The 9756-nt window shown below is 33.2% G+C and overlaps 1 pseudogene; it reads left to right on the top strand.

Moving 5' to 3' along the window:
• The first annotated feature begins 392 nt into the window (after positions 1-392).
• LOC124029169 overlaps positions 393-9756 on the top strand; it is an 18179-nt pseudogene continuing 8815 nt past the window's right edge.

Below are 9756 nucleotides of genomic sequence, written 5' to 3'. Positions count from 1 at the left end.
TGACTACAGGTTATAACAGGAAAACACTGCTCTCTCTACCCTCTCTATAACTACAGGTTATAACTACAGGTTATAACAGGAAAACACTGCTCTCTACCCTCTCTATGACTACAGGTTATAACTACAGGTTATAACAGGAAAACACTGTTCTCTACCCTCTCTATAACTACAGGTTATAACAGGAAAACACTGCTCTCTACCCTCTCTATAACTACAGGTTATAACTACAGGTTATAACAGGAAAACACTGCTCTCTACCCTCTCTATAACTACAGGTTATAACTACAGGTTATAACAGGAAAACACTGCTCTCTACCCTCTCTATGACTATAGGTTATAACTACAGGTTATAACTACAGGTTATAACAGGAAAACACAGCTTTATACAGAGGATGGATAAAGATAACCCCCAAGCACTTTTCTTCCCAGAGCTCAAAGCCATCCCTCCGTGCCATGTATGTTGTCTGGTAAATGATACCCCAATAATGCTCTCTGACCACCGATTCATGGGTCTGAACAAGCGGCCAGCTGTCTGTGTGTAACCGATGTGAAACGGCTAGCTAGTTAGCGGTGGTGGGCGCTAATAGCGTTTCAATCGGGTGACGTCACTCGCTCTGAGACCTAGAAGTAGTTGTTCCCTTTTGCTCTGCAAGGAGCCAGCGGGCGTTTTGTTGTGGCGAGATGGGCAACGATGCTTCGTGGGTGTCAGTTGTTGATGTGTGCAGAGGGTCCCGGTTCGAGCCCCGGTCGGGGCGAGGTCTACGGAGCTAGTTAAACCTGGTTACATGTGCAACCGAGGCCCTTCCCAGTGTACTGTACAGGTAAAGTGTTGACAGAGATCGCTTTGTTTACAGACAAAACGCCAAGACACGTGAAAGAGTCAGACACAAGGACTAACCTGTGTTGATTGGACTCGTTGTTGAGCCGTACGTCTGTTGTGCTCAGACTTTCACAGCCTGGTGCAACTCTCACCTGAGGAAGGCTGGGACTGGGATTGAGAACATCGAGGAGGACTTCAGGAACGGACTGAAACTCATGCTGCTGCTTGAAGTCATTTCTGGTGAGTGTGTGTGTGTGTGTGTGTGTGTGTGTGTGTGTGTGTGTGTGTGTGTGTGTGTGTGTGTGTGTGTGTGTGTGTGTGTGTGTGTGTGTGTGTGTGTGTGTGTGTGTGTGTGTGTGTGTGTGTGTGTGTGTGTGTGTGTCTGTGCGTGTCTGTGCGTGTGTCTGTGCGTGTCTGTGCGTGTGTGTGCGTGTGTGTGCGTGTGTGTGCGTGTGTGTGTGTGATAGTTATTCTGAAAGGTGTGCCCGATACGTCAATACAGCCGCACGTCTCCTCTTCCTCAGGTAAAAGACTTCACATGTCTCCTCTTCCTCAGGTGAAAGACTTCCCATGTCTCCTCTTCCTCAGGTGAAAGACTTCCCATGTCTCCTCTTCCTCAGGTGAAAGACTTCCCATGTCTCCTCTTCCTCAGGTAAAAGACTTCCCATGTCTCCTCTTCCTCAGGTGAAAGACTTCACATGTCTCCTCTTCCTCAGGTGAAAGACTTCCCATGTCTCCTCTTCCTCAGGTGAAAGACTTCCCATGTCTCCTCTTCCTCAGGTGAAAGACTTCCCATGTCTCCTCTTCCTCAGGTGAAAGACTTCCCATGTCTCCTCTTCCTCAGGTGAAAGACTTCCCATGTCTCCTCTTCCTCAGGTGAAAGACTTCCCATGTCTCCTCTTCCTCAGGTGAAAGACTTCACATGTCTCCTCTTCCTCAGGTGAAAGACTTCCCATGTCTCCTCTTCCTCAGGTGAAAGACTTCCCAAACCAGACAGAGGGAAAATGCGCTTCCACAAGATAGCCAACGTCAACAAAGCTCTGGAGTACATCACCAGCAAAGGAGTCAAGCTGGTCTCCATTGGAGCTGAAGGTACATTATAGATCTATTTCACCACAGCTGAAGGTACATTATAGATCTATTTCACCACAGCTGAAGGTACATTATAGATCTATTTCACCACAGCTGAAGGTACATTATAGATCTATTTCACCACAGCTGAAGGTATATTATAGATCTATTTCACCACAGCTGAAGGTACATTATAGATCTATTTCACCACAGCTGAAGGTACATTATAGATCTATTTCACCACAGCTGAAGGTATATTATAGATCTATTTCACCACAGCTGAAGGTATGTTATAGATCTATTTCACCACAGCTGAAGGTATGTTATAGATCTATTTCACCACAGCTGAAGGTACATTATAGATCTATTTCACCACAGCTGAAGGTACATTATAGATCTATTTCACCACAGCTGAAGGTACATTATAGATCTATTTCACCACAGCTGAAGGTATATTATAGATCTATTTCACCACAGCTGAAGGTATATTATAGATCTATTTCACCACAGCTGAAGGTACATTATAGATCTATTTCACCACAGCTGAAGGTACATTATAGATCTATTTCACCACAGCTGAAGGTATGTTATAGATCTATTTCACCACAGCTGAAGGTACATTATAGATCTATTTCACCACAGCTGAAGGTACATTATAGATCTATTTCACCACAGCTGAAGGTACATTATAGATCTATTTCACCACAGCTGAAGGTACATTATAGATCTATTTCACCACAGCTGAAGGTACATTATAGATCTATTTCACCACAGCTGAAGGTATATTATAGATCTATTTCACCACAGCTGAAGGTACATTATAGATCTATTTCACCACAGCTGAAGGTACATTATAATTTTCTACAGTCCACAGAAACACTACAGTAAATTCTACAGTATACTACAATCTGCAAAAACACGACAGTAATTACCATAGTGTATACTACAGTTTTCTTTTATTTATTCTCCGTTAACTGTAAGTACTACCTAATACTACAGCAAATACTATAGTATACTGTGGAATAAATACTATAGTATTCACTGCAGGGTTTTTGTGGACTTTAGGACTTCAGTATTTGGATTTGATTGTCTAATTGTATGTTGAAGTACTGCACTGTTAAAAAACAATATATATATTTTTTTACTTGAAAATCAATCTGTAGATTTTCCTAATTCCATTTTGTGCCAGGATGTAAAACGTCTGTTTTGGTAGATGTGTGAACATATCAGAATAATGAAACTTACAAAATACCTGCTGTTAACTTTAAAATGATTTACTTACAAAATACCTGCTGTTAACTTTAAAATGATTTACTTACAAAATACCTGCTGTTAACTTTAAAATGATTTACTTACAAAAGACCTGCTGTTAACTTTAAAATGATTTACCCAAAGAGAGTGTAAAGAAGATTTTCAGTGCTTGTTACTTTTTAGTCCGCAAAAACACTACAGTGAATACTATAGTATTTATACCACAGTATACTATAGTATTTACACCACAGTATACTATAGTATTTATACCACAATATACTATACTATTTACACCACAGTATACTATAGTATTTACACCACAGTATACTATAGTATTTATACCACAGTATATTATAGTATTTACACCACAGTATACTATAGTATTTATACCACAGTATACTATAGTATTTATACCACAGTATACTATAGTATTTACACCACAGTATACTATAGTATTTATACCACAGTATACTATAGTATTTATACCACAATATACTATAGTATTTACACCACAGTATACTATAGTATTTATACCACAGTATACTATAGTATTTACACCACAGTATACTATAGTATTTATACCACAGTATACTATAGTATTTATACCATGGTATACTATAGTATTTACACCACAGTATACTATAGTATTTATACCATGGTATACTATAGTATTTATACCACAGTATACTATAGTATTTACACCACAGTATACTATAGTATTTATACCACAGTATACTATAGTAGTTATACCATGGTATACTATAGTATTTACACCACAGTATACTATAGTATTTATACCATGGTATACTATAGTATTTATACCACAGTATACTATAGTATTTATACCACAGTATACTATACTATTTACACCACAGTATACTATAGTATTTACACCACAGTATACTATAGTATTTACACCACTGTATACTATAGTATTTACACCACAGTATACTATAGGTTTTATACCATGGTATACTATAGTATTTACACCACAGTATACTACAGTATTTATACCACAGTATATTATAGTATTTATACCACAGTATACTATAGTATTTAAACCATGGTATACTATAGTATTTACACCACAGTATACTACAGTATTTATACCACAGTATATTATAGTATTTATACCATGGTATACTATAGTATTTATACCACAGTATACTATAGTATTTACACGACAGTATACTATAGGTTTTATACCATGGTATACTATAGTATTTACACCACAGTATACTACAGTATTTATACCACAGTATAATATAGCATTTATAACACAGTATACTATAGCATTTATACCATGGTATACCATAGCATTTTACACCACAGTATACTCACAGTATTTCACCACAGTATACTATAGTATTTATACCACAGTATACTATAGTATTTATACCACAGTATACTATAGTATTTATACACAGTATACTATAGTATTTATATATACTATAGTATTTATACCACAGTATTCTATAGTATTTATGCCACAGTATACTATAGTATTTATACCACAGTATACTATAGTATTTATACCACAGTATTCTATAGTATTTACACCACAGTATACTATAGCATTTATACCACAGTATTCTATAGTATTTATACCTACGACCACCTTCACTATAGTATTTATACCACAGTATTCTATAGTATTTATACCACAGTAATTCTCTAGTATTTATACAGTATACTATAGTATTTATACCGCAGTATACTATAGTATTTATACCACATTATTCTATAGTATTTATACACAGTATTCTATAGTATTTATACCACAGTATTCTGTATAGTATTTATACCACAGTATACTATAGTATTTATACCACAGTATTCTATAGTATTTATACCACAGTATACTATAGTATTTATACCACAGTATTCTATAGTATTTATACAGTATACTATAGTATTTATACCACAGTATTCTATAGTATTTATACCACAGTATTCTAGTATTTATACAGTATTCTATAGTATTTATACCACAGTATACTATAGCATTTGTTTACATGTGTGCTCTGTAGTATTTAACATATGCATGTATTTGTATTCACAGTATTCTATAGTATTTATACCACAGTATAAGACAAACTTACTGGAGTATTTATAACACAGGGACCTGGTTGAGTATTTAGACCGGGGCAGTCTCCATAGCGACTTTATGACCTGTTTCTCTGCAGAGATTGTGGACCAACATTAAGATGACTCTGAGCATTGTATTTGGACCATCATTCTGCGCTTTATACCAGTATACCAGGACATCTCAGTGGAAGGTTAGTTAACATTGCATGTAGTTTGTAGTGTATATTATATTATCATCCAATAAGATAATACTGGAGGAATAGAGTTACAGGGACCTGTATGAGAAAGACCGATCTCCATGACGACTGCATTACTGATGTTATAGTCATGCAGAGATTGTGGATAGTATGTTATCTCTGGGAAGGATTAGATAATTAGTCATGTAGTTATAGTGTATCCAGGATGTTATCTCAGTGGAAGGTTAGATAATATAGTCATGTAGTTATAGTGTATAGTATGTTATCTCAGTGGAAGGTTAGATAATATAGTCATGTAGTTATAGTGTATAGTATGTTATCTCAGTGTTATAATATAGTCATCCAAGGTTAGTTAATATAGTCATGTAGTTATAGTGTATAGTATGTTATCTCCAATGTAGTTATAGTGTATAGTATGTTATCTCAGTGGAAGGTTAGTCATGTAGTTATAGTGTATAGTATGTTATCTCAGTGGAAGGTTAGATAATATAGTCATGTAGTTATAGTGTATAGTATGTTATCTCAGTGGAAGGTTAGATAATATAGTCATGTAGTTATAGTGTATAGTATGTTATCTCCAAGGTTAGTTAATATAGTCATGTAGTTATAGTGTATAGTATGTTATCTCCAAGGTTAGATAATATAGTCATGTAGTTATAGTGTATAGTATGTTATCTCAGTGGAAGGTTAGTTAATATAGTCATGTAGTTATAGTGTATAGTATGTTATCTCAGTGGAAGGTTAGATAATATAGTCATGTAGTTATAGTGTATAGTATGTTATCTCAGTGGAAGGTTAGTTAATATAGTCATGTAGTTATAGTGTATAGTATGTTATCTCAGTGGAAGGTTAGTTAATATAGTCATGTAGTTATAGTGTATAGTATGTTATCTCAGTGGAAGGTTAGATAATATAGTCATGTAGTTATAGTGTATAGTATGTTATCTCCAAGGTTAGTTAATATAGTCATGTAGTTATAGTGTATAGTATGTTATCTCAGTGGAAGGTTAGATAATATAGTCATGTAGTTATAGTATAGTTGTTATCTCCAAGGTTAGTTAATATAGTCATGTAGTTATAGTGTATAGTATGTTATCTCCAAGGTTAGATAATATAGTCATGTAGTTATAGTGTATAGTATGTTATCTCCAAGGTTAGTTAATATAGTCATGTAGTTATAGTGTATAGTATGTTATCTCAGTGGAAGGTTAGATAATATAGTCATGTAGTTATAGTGTATAGTATGTTATCTCAGTGGAAGGTTAGTTAATATAGTCATGTAGTTATAGTGTATAGTATGTTATCTCCAAGGTTAGATAATATAGTCATGTAGTTATAGTGTATAGTATGTTATCTCCAAGGTTAGTTAATATAGTCATGTAGTTATATAGTATGTTATCTCAGTGGAAGGTTATAATATAGTTATCTCAGTGGAAGGTTAGATAATATAGTCATGTAGTTATAGTGTATAGTATGTTATCTCAGTGGAAGGTTAGATAATATAGTCATGTAGTTATAGTGTATAGTATGTTATCTCAGTGGAAGGTTAGATAATATAGTCATGTAGTTATAGTGTATAGTATGTTATCTCAGTGGAAGGTTAGATAATATAGTCATGTAGTTATAGTGTATAGTATGTTATCTCAGTGGAAGGTTAGTTAATATAGTCATGTAGTTATAGTGTATAGTATGTTATCTCAGTGGAAGGTTAGATAATATAGTCTCCAAGGTTAGTAGTTATAGTGTATAGTATGTTATCTCAGTGGAAGGTTAGATAATATAGTCATGTAGTTATAGTGTATAGTATGTTATCTCAGTGGAAGGTTAGTTAATATAGTCATGTAGTTATAGTGTATAGTATGTTATCTCAGTGGAAGGTTAGTTAATATAGTCATGTAGTTATAGTGTATAGTATGTTATCTCAGTGGAAGGTTAGTTAATATAGTCATGTAGTTATAGTGTATAGTATGTTATCTCAGTGGAAGGTTAGATAATATAGTCATGTAGTTATAGTGTATAGTATGTTATCTCAGTGGAAGGTTAGTTAATATAGTCATGTAGTTATAGTGTATAGTATGTTATCTCCAAGGTTAGTTAATATAGTCATGTAGTTATAGTGTATAGTATGTTATCTCCAAGGTTAGATAATATAGTCATGTAGTTATAGTATAGTGTTATCTCCAAGTTATAATTATCTCAGTGGAAGGTTATCTCCAAGGTTAGATAATATAGTCATGTAGTTATAGTGTATAGTATGTTATCTCAGTGGAAGGTTAGATAATATAGTCATGTAGTTATAGTGTATAGTATGTTATCTCAGTGGAAGGTTAGTTAATATAGTCATGTAGTTATAGTGTATAGTATGTTATCTCCAAGGTTAGTTAATATAGTCATGTAGTTATAGTGTATAGTATGTTATCTCAGTGGAAGGTTAGTTAATATAGTCATAGTTATAGTGTATAGTATGTTATCTCCAAGGTTAGTTAATATAGTCATGTAGTTATAGTGTATAGTATGTTATCTCCAAGGTTAGTTAATATAGTCATGTAGTTATAGTGTATAGTATGTTATCTCAGTGGAAGGTTAGATAATATAGTCATGTAGTTATAGTGTATAGTATGTTATCTCCATGGTTAGTTAATATAGTCATGTAGTTATAGTTAATATAGTCATGTAGTTATAGTGTATAGTATGTTATCTCCAAGGTTAGATAATATAGTCATGTAGTTATAGTGTATAGTATGTTATCTCAGTGGAAGGTTAGATAATATAGTCATAGTGTAGTATGTTATCTCAGTTAGTATATAGTCATGTAGTTATAGTTATCTCAGTGGAAGGTTAGTTAATATAGTCATGTAGTTATAGTGTATAGTATGTTATCTCCAAGGTTAGTTAATATAGTCATGTAGTTATAGTGTATAGTATGTTATCTCAGTGGAAGGTTAGATAATATAGGAAGGTTAGATAATATAGTCATGTAGTTATAGTGTATAGTATGTTATCTCAGTGGAAGGTTAGATAATATAGTCATGTAGTTATAGTGTATAGTATGTTATCTCCAAGGTTAGTTAATATAGTCATGTAGGTTAGTATAATATAGTCATGTAGTTATAGTGTATAGTATCTCCATGGTTATTAATATAGTCATGTAGTTATAGTGTATAGTATGTTATCTCAGTGGAAGGTTAGATAATATAGTCATGTAGTTATAGTGTATAGTATGTTATCTCCAAGGTTAGTTAATATAGTCATGTAGTTATAGTGTATAGTATGTTATCTCCAAGGTTAGTTAATATAGTCATGTAGTTATAGTTAGTATAATATAGTCATGTAGTTATAGTGTATAGTATGTTATCTCAGTGGAAGGTTAGATAATATAGTCATGTAGTTATAGTGTATAGTATGTTATCTCAGTGGAAGGTTAGATAATATAGTCATGTAGTTATAGTGTATAGTCTCATGGAAGGTTAGATAATATAGTCATGTAGTTATAGTGTATAGTTATCTCCAAGGTTAGTTAATATAGTCATGTAGTTATAGTGTATAGTATGTTATCTCCATGGTTAGATAATATAGTCATGTAGTTATAGTGTATAGTATGTTATCTCAGTGGAAGGTTAGATAATATAGTCATGTAGTTATAGTGTATAGTATGTTATCTCCAAGGTTAGTTAATATAGTCATGTAGTTATAGTGTATAGTATGTTATCTCCAAGGTTAGTTAATATAGTCATGTAGTTATAGTGTATAGTATGTTATCTCCAAGGTTAGATAATATAGTCATGTAGTTATAGTGTATAGTATCTCCAAGTTATCTCAGTGTTATAGTGTAAGTATGTTATCTCCAAGATAATATAGTCATGTAGTTATAGTGTATAGTATGTTATCTCCAAGGTTAGTTATAGTCATAGTTATAGTGTATAGTATGTTATCATAGATAATATAGTCATGTAGTTATAGTGTATAGTATGTTATCTCCAAGGTTAGATAATATAGTCATGTAGGTTAGATAAAGGTTATAATATAGTCATGTAGTTATAGTGTATAGTATGTTATCTCCAAGGTTAGATAATATAGTCATGTAGTTATAGTGTATAGTATGTTATCTCCAAGGTTAGTTAATATAGTCATGTAGTTATAGTGTATAGTATGTTATCTCCAAGGTTAGATAATATAGTCATGTAGTTATAGTGTATAGTATGTTATCTCAGTGGAAGGTTAGATAATATAGTCATGTAGTTATAGTGTATAGTATGTTATCTCCAAGGTTAGTTAATATAGTCATGTAGTTATAGTGTATAGTATGTTATCTCCAAGGTTAGATAATAT

This window comes from Oncorhynchus gorbuscha, unplaced genomic scaffold (genome assembly GCF_021184085.1).
Source record: "Oncorhynchus gorbuscha isolate QuinsamMale2020 ecotype Even-year unplaced genomic scaffold, OgorEven_v1.0 Un_scaffold_5707, whole genome shotgun sequence".
NCBI classification, from domain to species: Eukaryota; Metazoa; Chordata; class Actinopteri; order Salmoniformes; family Salmonidae; genus Oncorhynchus; species Oncorhynchus gorbuscha.
This window is presented reverse-complemented; position numbering and strand designations above follow the sequence as displayed.